The 11,093-nt window shown below is 46.6% G+C and overlaps 1 non-coding gene across 1 annotated transcript; it reads left to right on the top strand.

Annotated features, from left to right (window-relative positions):
- The first annotated feature begins 4,584 nt into the window (after positions 1–4,584).
- On the top strand, positions 4,585–4,722 carry LOC119927443. The gene has a single exon (XR_005450445.1). It is a non-coding gene; the product is annotated as a small nucleolar RNA SNORA7 (small nucleolar RNA).
- Positions 4,723–11,093: the final 6,371 nt, after the last annotated feature.

An 11,093-nucleotide genomic window follows, 5' to 3' on the forward strand; every position in this document is an offset into this window, starting at 1 on the left:
CATCATTAATAAAATAAATAGAATAGTAAATATGTACAAGTAATGCAGGCCCTGGGAGCTGGGGAGTAGTTGATTCTCGATGCGATGCTTTTTGATTCTTGCACGGTCACTGCTTTTAGGTTCTCAGCCAAGCACCTCCCCGTCTCCTCCTCTGAGGCAGCTTCGGAGAAACGACTCCGAAAGTTCATCTATAAATGGGGGCTGAAGAGTGGGAGTCCCACGTGTCCAACCTGATTAATTTGTATCTACCCCATCTCTTAGAATAGTGCTTGGAACGTAGTAAGCGCTTAACCAATACCATCGTAATTATTGTTATTAGCGAGCGATTGAAGCTGAGCTACCTGCTAGGTGGTTCAACGTTAGGTTTTGTTGGTATGTTTAGTTCTGTTCTCTGTGTCCCCCTTTTAGACTGTGAGCCCACTGTTGGGTAGGGACTGTCTCTATGTGTTGCCAATTTGTACTTCCCAAGCGCTTAGTACAGTGCTCTGCACATAGTAAGCGCTCAATAAATACGATTGATTGATTGATTGATTCTCGGTAGCGGGAGGGTCTTAGCTTCTCCAGGAGCATGTGGGATTTATTTAGTTTTTTTTCCTAATGGTATTAGCGTGGCTCAGTGGAAAGAGCCTGGGCTCTGGAGTCAGAGGTCGTGGGTTCCGGCTCCGCCAGTTGTCAGCTGTGTGACTTCGGGCAAGTCACTTCACTTCTCTGTGCCCCAGTTACCTCATCTGGAAAACGGGGATTAAGACCGTGAGCCCTGGTGGGACAACCTGATCACCTTGTAAACTCCCCAGCGCTTAGAACAGTGCTTTGCATATAGTAAGTGCTTAATAAATGCCATTATTGTTATTACGTGCTTACTATGTGTCAGTCACTTTACTGAATGCTTGGGTAGATATAAGCTAATTAGGTTGGACACGCTCTATATCCCACATGGGACTCAGAGTCTTAATCCCCATTTTACAGATGAGGGAACTGAGGCAGGGCAATGTTAAATGAGTTGCCTAGGGTCACACAGCAGACAGAGTGGTGGAACCGGGATTATAATCCCGGTCCTCCCCCTGGCCTGGAATGCCCTCCCTCCGCACATCCGCCAAGCTAGCTCTCTTCCTCCCTTCAAGGCCCTACTGAGAGCTCACCTCCTCCAGGAGGTCTTCCCAGACTGAGCCCCCCATTCCTCTCCCCATCCCCATCCCCCCCTGCCCTACCTCCTTCCCCTCCCCACAGCACCTGTATATATGTTTGTACGTATTTATTACTCTATTTTATTTGTACATATTTATTCTATTAATTTTATTCGGTTAATATGCTTCGTTTTGTTGTCTGTCTCCCCCTTCTAGCCTGTGAGCCCACTGTTGGATAGGGACCATCTCTATATGTTGCCAACTTGGACTTCCCAAGCGCTTAGTACAGTGCTCTGCCCAGGTATCCGTTAAGCACTTACTATGTGTCAAGCACTGTCTAAACGCTGGGATAGGTACAAGCTAATCAGGTCGGTCACAGTCCCTGTCCCGTGTGGGGCTCACAATCTAAGCATTGAATCGCTATTTTTCAGTTGAGAAAACTGAGAAGTACGGAGAAGTGCTATATTGTTCTGTTGTACTCTCCAAGAGCTTAGTTCAGTGCTCTGCACACAGTAAGCACTCAGTCTGGAGGGGGAGACAGACATTAATATGAATAAATAAATTACAGATATGTATTTAAGTGCTGTGGGGCTGGGAGGGGGGATTAATAAAGGGGGCACGTCAGCGCAACACAGAAGGGAGTGGGAATAAAAGGCCTAGTTGGGTACATAGATAAGTGCAGGGCTGACAAAGAGGAGAAGATGGGTAGCTAAATCAATCAATCAATCAATCAATCGTATTTATTGAGCACTTACTGTGTGCAGAGCACTGTACTAAGCGCTTGGGAGGTCCAAGTTGGCAACATATAGAGACAGTCCCTACCCAACAGTGGACTCACAGTCTAAAAGAGGGTTTAATCAGGGAAGGCCTCTTGGAGGAGATGTCATTTTAGGAAGGGTTTTTTTAAAGATATTTGTTAAGCACTTACTGTGTGCCAAGCACTGTAATAAGCGCTGGGATAGAGAAGCAGCGTAGCTCAGTGGAAAGACCCATTAGTCATGGGTTCTAATCCCAGCTCCGCCACGTCAGCTGTGTGACTTTGGGCAAGTCACTTCACTTCTCTGGGCCTCAGTGACCTCATCTGTCAAATGGGGATTAAGACTGTGAGCCCCCCGTGGGACAACCTGATCACCTTGTATCCCCCCAGCGCTTCGAACAGTGTTTTGCACATAGTAAGCACTTAATAAATGCCATTATTATTATTATATAAGATAATTGTGTTGTACGCAGTCCCTGTCCCCCACGGGGCTCACGGTCTTCATCTCTTTTAGTCTTTTAGACTGTGATCCCACCTTTTAGACTGTGAGCCCACTGTCGGGTAGGGACCGTCTCTATATGTTGCCCACTTGGACTTCCCAAGCGCTTAGTACAGTGCTCTGCACACAGTGAGCGCTCAATAAATACGATTGATTGATTGATTGCTTGATCTCCATTTGGCAGAGGAGGTAATTGAGGCCCAGAGAAGTGAAGTGACTTGCCCAAGGTCACGCAGCAGACAAGTGGAGAAACTGGGATTAGAACCCAGGTACTCTCAGGCCTGTGCTCTTCCCACCAGGCCAAGCTGGATTTGAATGTGGGGAGCGTGGTGGTCTTCCAGTTATCAAACGGGAGGGAGTTTCAAGCCAGAGGGAGGATGTGGGCAAGGGGGTCGGTGGCAGGTTTAGAGAGTAAGTTAGTGTTAGAGGAACAGATCCGGCAGATTGAGTTGTAGCAGAAGAACAATGACGGTCGGTGAGAGGTAGAGAGCTGACTGAGTGCCTTAAAGCTGATGGTAAGGAGTTTTTATTTGCTGTGGAGGTGAACTAGACCGCAAACTCGTTGTGGGCAGGGATCGTCTCTATTTATTGCTGTTTTGTACTTTCCCAAGCGCTTCGTACAATGCTCTGCGTACAGTAAGCGCTCAATAAATACCATTGAATGAATGAATGAATGAATTCGGTCGAACCATCGGTGGTATTTACTGAGCAGTTACCACGAGCAGAGCACTGAACTAAGAGTTAGTAGACACTCATTGCCCACAAAGAGCTTACTTGACGCGGAGACAGACGATAAAATTAGTTTCGACATATGGAAGGAAGATGACTGGATTTCCTAGGTCTGTTCTACATTATACGTCAATATCAAAGAGGAAAATATCAAATGTTCTATCTCGGGATTTATTTAACTTCACCCCGTCCTCCCTCACCTCCCTTCTCTCCTTCTCCAGCCCAGCCCGCACCCTCCACTCCTCTGCCGCTAACCTCCTCACCATTAGGCCTCGTTCTCGCCTGTCCCGCCGTCGACCCCCGGCCTACGTCATCCCCCTGGCCTGGAATGCCTTCCCTCCCCACATCTGCCAAGCTAGCTCTCTTCCTCCCTTTGGTAGGGACCATCTCTATATGTTGCCAACTTGTACTTCCCAAGCGCTTAGTCCAGTGCTCTGCCCACAGTAAGTGCTCAATAAATACGGTTGAATGAATGAATGAATAAGAAGATGCAAATCTTTTAGGCCCAGAGGAGGTTTTTGAGGAGCAGGGAAATTAGGGACTGAATGGTTTGTCCACAGGTGATAGGCATATCAAAGAGAGGACAGGTTTTGGGTAGGAAAATGAGGGGTTTTCTTTTGGACGTTTTGAGTTTGAGGTGTTGGCGGGACATCTAAGGAGGGATGTTCTGAGGGAAAAGGAAATGTGAGAGGGCAGAGAAGGAGAAAATTCAGGCCTGGAGAGGTATTTCTACATACAGATGATATTTGAAGCCATGGAAGCGATTGAAGATAGAAGGGGAACCAGAACTGAGTCTTGAGGGCTCCCCTGCCACAACTAGATTGTGGAATTGACAACACAGTCATCCTTCCAGCTTCTTAAGCCCATAACATGGGATTTAGGCACAATTATTCTTTCGACTCTCATACTTCAGAAAAGTACCAAGTTCCGTTGCTTTTTTTCTCCGCAGTGTCTTCAGATCCACCTTTCCTCTCCACTCAAACTACCCACACACTGATCCAATCATTTGTTACATCCCAGTTCCACTACTACTTCAGCCTCCTTGATGACCTCCCTGTCTCCCGTCTCCCATCTGCTGCAAAGATCATTTCCTAAAATGTCAAACTGCCTGACCCCCCGCTCCTCAAATGCTTCTAATGCTTAGAACAGTGCTTTGCACAGAGTAAGCGCTTAATAAATGCCATCATTATTCTAATGGTTCCCCGTTCCTCTCTGTTTCAAGCTTATCCTCTAGACCGTAAGCTTGTGGAGGTCCTGTAACGTGTTTACCAAGTCTCCTAGATGCTCAGTACAATGCTCTGCACACATTAATTGTTCGGCTGACTGATCAGGCAGAAACTTCTGGCTTGAAGACACTCAACCAGCTATACCCCTGCGATTTATCCTCCACTATATTCATTCATTCATTCAATCGTATTTATTGAGCACTTACTGTGTGCGGAGCACTGTACTTTGCGCTTGGGAAGTTCCTAGCTTCGCTCTCAGGATGGCACCTGGAGAGCTTCCAGTCCTCTACCAGTCTCGGCTATGGGAAGGAGAGTCAAGCAGAGGCCTACCCATTCCATTCCTAGCTTGGCCAGTGGTTAACGAGTGGAAGACAATCTGCTACAAGGCAAAACTCACCAGTGCTCGGCAGCAGCAGCAAGGCAGAGAGTCGAGGGCGGAGAATCAAGTTTATTGCGCAGAAGGAGGCAGTGGTCAACCACTTCAGTAGTTTTACGGAGAAATCGCTATGGATCCACTCTCAAGATGATCACAGATGGTGGTGGGGTGCTCTGGGAGAGACGCATCCATGGAGTCGCTACGGGTCGGAGATGACACAAAGGCATAAGACAAGATATCCTAGCTTGCACACTTGATTGCTTTCGTGCCAACTTACTCGCCAAGCCTCACCTTTATGTTAAGTAATATTTGTAAAGCGCTCATTATGTGCCAGACACACGCGGACAGAGAAGCAGCATGGCTTAGTGGAAAGAGCACAGGCTTGGGAGTCAGAGGTTGTGGGTTCTAATCCGGCCTCTGCCACTTATCAGTTGTGTGACTTTGGGCAAGGCATTTAACTTCTCTCTGCCACAGTTGCCTCATCTGTAAGATGGGGATGAATCAATCAATCAATCGTATTTATTGAGCGCTTACTATGTGCAGAGCACTGTACTAAGCGCTTGGGAAGTACAAATTGGGAACACATAGAGACGGTCCCTACCCAACAGTGGGCGCACAGTCTAAAAGGGGGAGACAGAGAACAGAACCAAACATACCAACAAAATAAAATAAATAGGATAGAAATGTACAAGTAAAATAAATAAATAGAGTAATAAATATGTACAACCATATATACATATATACAGGTGCTGTGGGGAAGGGAAGCAGGTAAGATGGGGGGCTGGAGAGGGGGACGAGGGGGAGAGGAAGGAAGGGGCTCAGTCTGGGAAGGCCTCCTGGAGGAGGTGAAGCCTGTGAGCCCTTCGTGGGACAACCTGATTACCTCGTATCTACCCCAGCGCTTAGAACAGTGCCTGGCACATAGTAAGTGCTTAACAAATGCCATTATTATTGTTATTATTATTATTATTATGAAGGCAGTAGAAACAAAGGTCGAGGAGGATTAGGACAGATTAGAGTCTTTGCATTCGGCTATGAGAAATCACTGAGACTTTGGGGAGCCTGATCTCAGTGGAGTGAGGGATGTGAAAACCTAACATTGTCTGTCAAGAGGAGAGTTAGTGGAGCAGAGTAATAATAATTATGATATTTGTTGAGTCCCTTCATTCATTCAATCGTATTTATTGAGCGCTTACTGTGTGCAGAGCACTGTACTAAGCACTTGAGAAGTACAAGTTGGCAACATATCGAGACGGTCCCTACCCAACAGTGGGCTCACAGTCTAGAAGGGGGAGACAGAGAACAAAACAAAACATATTAACAAAATAAAATAGAATAAATATGTACAAATAAAATAAATGAATAAATAAATAGAGTAATAAATGCATACATATATACATATATATAGTCCGTACTATGTGCCAAGAACTGTAATAAGCACTGGGGTAGATACAAGATAATCAGGTCCCACATAGGGCTCACAGTCTAAGTAGGAGGGAGAACAGGTATTGAATCCCCATTTTGCAGCTGAGGGAACTGAAGCATAGAGAAGTTAAGCGATTCGCCCGAGGTCACACAGCAGACAAATGACAAATCTGGGATTAGAACCCAGGTCCTCTGAGTCCCAGGCCTGAGCTGTTTTCACTAGTCCAGTGAAGGTGAATTCAACCTTTTTAAGGAGGTTGGACCAGAAGGGGAGGAAGGAGATATGGAAAAAGCTGTTGGAGACTATAGCATGCGGAGGGGTTTCTTTTCATTCAGGGAAGACTTGAGCGTGTTTGAAGGGTGAGGGGAAGGAACCGTCCAAGAAAAGCTGAAGATAGCGATGAATGATGGGAGATGGGTGGGAACAAGTGTTTAAAAGAGGAGAGGGAATGGGGCCAGAAGCATAGATATGGGGGTAGAGTTAAAAAGTAGGGTGAAGATCTCTTAAAACACAGCTGGGAAGGAGGAGAGGCAGAGGAAGAGGGACGTAGTAGAGAGATGAGGGAGCTACAGAGGGAATTTTAATTGACTTTCAGGGCAAATTTGATGTTGTGGATAAAACCCATAGAAACGGAGAAACAAACAAGATCTGGCAAACGCCACAGCAGCCCCAGATCTCTGTGATCCTTTTGCCTCTAGCCACGCGCTCTGCCTACTGATGGGCTTATTCGGCTGCATCTCAGGGTTTCACCTGACTCCTCTCAGAACTGCAAGTGCTTTAGTAATCAGATGGGCTCGGATTCATTCCCTGCGAGGGAAGCCAGAGCTTTGGGGCAACTGTTGCTGTGTTTGCTGCAAGAGGATGCTGTCCTCTTGTCTCAGCTGAAAACCGTGGAAAAATGCACACTCAAGGCCGTAACGCAGTCACAGAGATGAAATTTGACTCTAAAGAGGACTCAGTCACTGGGTGGTTTGTGTGGTCCTGGGGGTAAAATGTAATAAAATAATAATAGTAATGATAATAATAACGATGATAACAATACTAACAGGTTTGAAGCAGTTGCTACGTGCTAAGCGCCACAGGAAGCACTTTGGTAGATACAAAATAGTCAGGGCAGACACAGCCCCAGTTTTATATGGTGCTCATGTGAGAATGGGTATGGAATTTCCGTTTTACATCTGATGAAACTGAGAAATTCAAAGTGACTTGCTCAAGGTCACACAGCAGGCAGGTAGCAGAGGAGGGATTAGAACCCAGATCCTCTGATTCTCAGGTCCACGCTTCTTCCCAAAGGCCAGGTTACTGCCCATAATTTGGTCTGGAGTGGAGTATAGACCTCGGCCTTTTCGTACGGCTTTGGGTAGACAGGACAGGAGGACCCTCAGCAGCAAGAACAGCAACAACAACAACAACAAAAAATGAACAGACTCACTCTCCTAGCCCCTTTTCCTCTTCCCCCAGTCATATTTAGCACTTTGTTGGGTGGATCCCAATAGACTTGTAATTTGGATAGGTTCCTGTTTTTGCCCCTTTTAATTTTTTTAAAGGTATTTGCTATCACTTATTATGGGTCAAACACTGTTCTAAGAGCTGGGGGAGATGCAAATGAATAAGGTTGGACACATGAGAAGCAGTGTGGCTCAGTGGAAAGAGCATAGGCTTTGGAGTCAGAGGTCATGGGTTCAAACCCCGGCTCTGCCGATTGTCAGCTGTGGGACTTTGGGCAAGTCACTTCACTTCTCTGTGCCTCAGTTCCCTCATCTGTAAAATGGGGATTAAGACTGTGAGCCCCCCGAGGGGCAACCTGATCACCTTGTAACCTTCCCAGCGCTTAGGACAGTGCTTTGCACATAGTAAGTGCTTAACAAATACCATCATTATTATTCTTCTCTGTGGCTCAGTTACCTCATCTGTAAAATGGGGATTAAGACTGTGAGCCCCCCGTGGGACAACCTGATCACCTTGTGATCACCCCAGTGCTTAGAACAGTGCTTTGCACGTAGTAAGCGCTTAATAAATGCCATCATTATTATTATTATTATTACAGTCCGTGTCCCACATGGGACTTACAATCTAATTAAAGGGAGAACAGGAGAAGTGAAGCACAGAGAAGTTAAGTGAGTTGCCCAAGGTCACACAGCAAGCAATCGGCATAACCAGGACTAGAGACAAGTTCCTCTGACTCACAGGCCCGAGCTCTTTCCACTAGACTATATATTTGTGTGGTTCGACCTCCACCATCAGACCGTGAGCTCCTTGAAGGCTGAGGCCGTGATCCACTACATAGAGGATATGTGACAAAGCGCTGATTGGTCGGTTGACTGATTTTCTTGAGCCGAGGTCCAGGACAGTGAAAAGGTCCCATGGAAAGCAAATATGCCTTCATGCCCTTGACTGTACAATAAGATAATAATAATAATAATGATATTTTTAAAGTGCTTACTATGTGTGAAGCACCGTTCTAAGCACTGGGGTAGATAAAAAGTTATCAGGTTGGACACAGTTCCCATCCCACAAGGAGCTCAAAGTCTTAATTCCCATTTTACAGACGAGGTAACTGAGGCACAGAGAAGTGAAGTGATTTGCCCAAGGTCACACAGCAGACAAGTAGCGGATCTGGGATTAGAACCCATGTCCTCTGGCTCCCAAGTCTGTGCTGTCGCCACCAGGCCATGCTACTTAGGATTGTAATTTTTTCAAACACCAACCCACTTTACTGCCCTTCACTTCTCTCGGGATACCTTAGACCTCACTTCATATTCGCATCGTCACTAAAAAAGTGCTCTGGCGAGACTCTTCATGCTAATCGGTCCATCAATCAATTGTATTTTGGAGCTTACTCTGAGCTTGGAATCAATCATATTTACTGAGCACTCACCGTGTTCAGAGCGCTGAACGCTTGTGAGATTAAAATATGACTGAAGACATATTCCCTGCCCACAAGACACTCGAAGGAGAAACAGACATTCATATGAGTAAATAAATTACAACTATGTACATAAGTGCTGTGGGGCAGAGGGACGAGCGAATGAAGGGAACAAGGGTGATGCAGAAGGGAGTGGGAGAAGAGGAAATGAGGGTTTAGTCAGAGGCAGAAGGGGTCGATAGTAAAGTGGAGGAGATTGAAGTACAGTGAATAGGTTGACATTAAAAGAGAAAAATGTGTGGGCTGGACTGTAGTAGAATATTAATGAGGCAAGGTATGAGAAGGGAAGGGGACTGAATGCTTTAAAGCCAATGGTAAGGAATTTCCGTTGGATGCAGAGATGGAAAGGCAATCATTCTTGAGGAATGGGGACCATGGATTGAAGGTTTGTTGTACAAAAAAAGAATGGGGAAACTTGGATTGAAGGGTTTTTGTACAAAAAATGCAACAGAAGTGGGGAGAGACAGGAGGCAGGGAGGTCAGCAAGAAGACTGATGCAGTAATCAAGGTGGAATGGGAAAAGTGCTCGGATTAAAGGGGTAGCAGTTGGATGGAGAGGAAAGGGTGTATTTTAGAGGTGTCGTGAATGTTGAACCGATGGTGTTTGGTGTAGGTTTGTAGGAAAGAAATGAATCGAGGATAATGCCAAGGTTACAGGCTTGTGAGACAGGGAGGATGGAGGTGCCATCTACAGTGATGGGAAAGTCAGGGAGGACAGGGTTTGGGTGGGAAGATGAGGAGTTCTGTTTTGGCCATATTAAGTCAGGTGTGTTGGCGGGACAGCTAAGTAGAGATGTCCCGAAGGCAGAAGGAAATATGAGACGGCAGAGGAGAAAAAATCGGTGCTGGAGATGTAGATTTGGCAATCGTCTGCATAAAGATGGGAGCAAGTGAGTTCTCCAAGGGAGTTGGTGTCCATGGAAAATAGAAGGAGACTCAGAGCTGAGCTGTGAGGGACTCCCATGGTTAGTGAATGGGAGGCAGAGGAGAAGCCCGAGAAAGAGACAGAGCCCACTGTTGGGTAGGGACCGTCTCTATATATTGCCAACTTGTACTTCCCAAGTGCTTAGTACAGTGCTCTGCACACAGTAAGCGCTCAATAAATACGATTGAATGAATGAATGAATGAATAAAAAGAGAACCGGAGAGGACAGTGTCTGTGAAGCCAAGGTTGGACAATGTTTCCAGGAGAAGGGGGTGGTCACCAGTGTTGAAGGCAGCTGAGATGTCGAGGAGGACTAGAATGGAGTACAGCCTCTTGGATTGGGCATGAAAATGGCCATTGGTGACCTTAGAGGTCTTTGGAAGAGGACCGTAGAGTTAGTAGACCCGATTCCTGCCCTCAAGGAGCTTGCAATCTAGTAGGGGAGAGAGATGCTCAATTAAATTCCAGGTAAAGATAAGCAAGGGAGTTTTAAGTTATGATCATAGCTGCTATGGGGGGGAGGTTTGAGTACCCGAGTAGGTACGTGATGTGGAAAGTTTGAAGTGCCTGTTGAGGGGGAAATTGGGTGGAGAGATGAGAAGGGAAGGGAATCAGGGAAGGCTTTCTGGAGGAGGTGTAATTTCACAGGGGGCTTTGAAGCTGGGGAGAGCAGTGGTTGGCCAGATGTGCAGGGGGCGGGGGTTTCAGGCAGCGTGGCTCAGTGGAAAGAGCCCGGGCTTTGGAGTCAGAGGTCATGGGTTTGAATCCCGGCTCTGCCACGTGTCTGCAGTGTGACCTTGGGCAAGTCACTTCAGTTCTCTGAGCCTCAGTTCCCTCATCTGTAAAATGGGGATGAAGACTGTGAGCCCCCCGTGGGACATCCTGATCACCTTGTATCTCCCCCCAACCCAGTGCTTAGAACAGTGCTTTGCCCATAGTAAGCGCTTAACACATGCCATCATCATCAGGCAGAAGGAAGATGGGAAAAGGGGTGAGTGGTAAGGTGAACAGCATCAGCTTCCTCCCAAGTTTCTCTGCTTTCTACGTCTCCAGTCTCTTGCATCCTGCTGGCCAGATTATCTTCCTCAAATGTTGCTCGCCAACC

Source organism: Tachyglossus aculeatus, chromosome 4 (genome assembly GCF_015852505.1).
Source record: "Tachyglossus aculeatus isolate mTacAcu1 chromosome 4, mTacAcu1.pri, whole genome shotgun sequence".
NCBI lineage: Eukaryota > Metazoa > Chordata > Mammalia > Monotremata > Tachyglossidae > Tachyglossus > Tachyglossus aculeatus.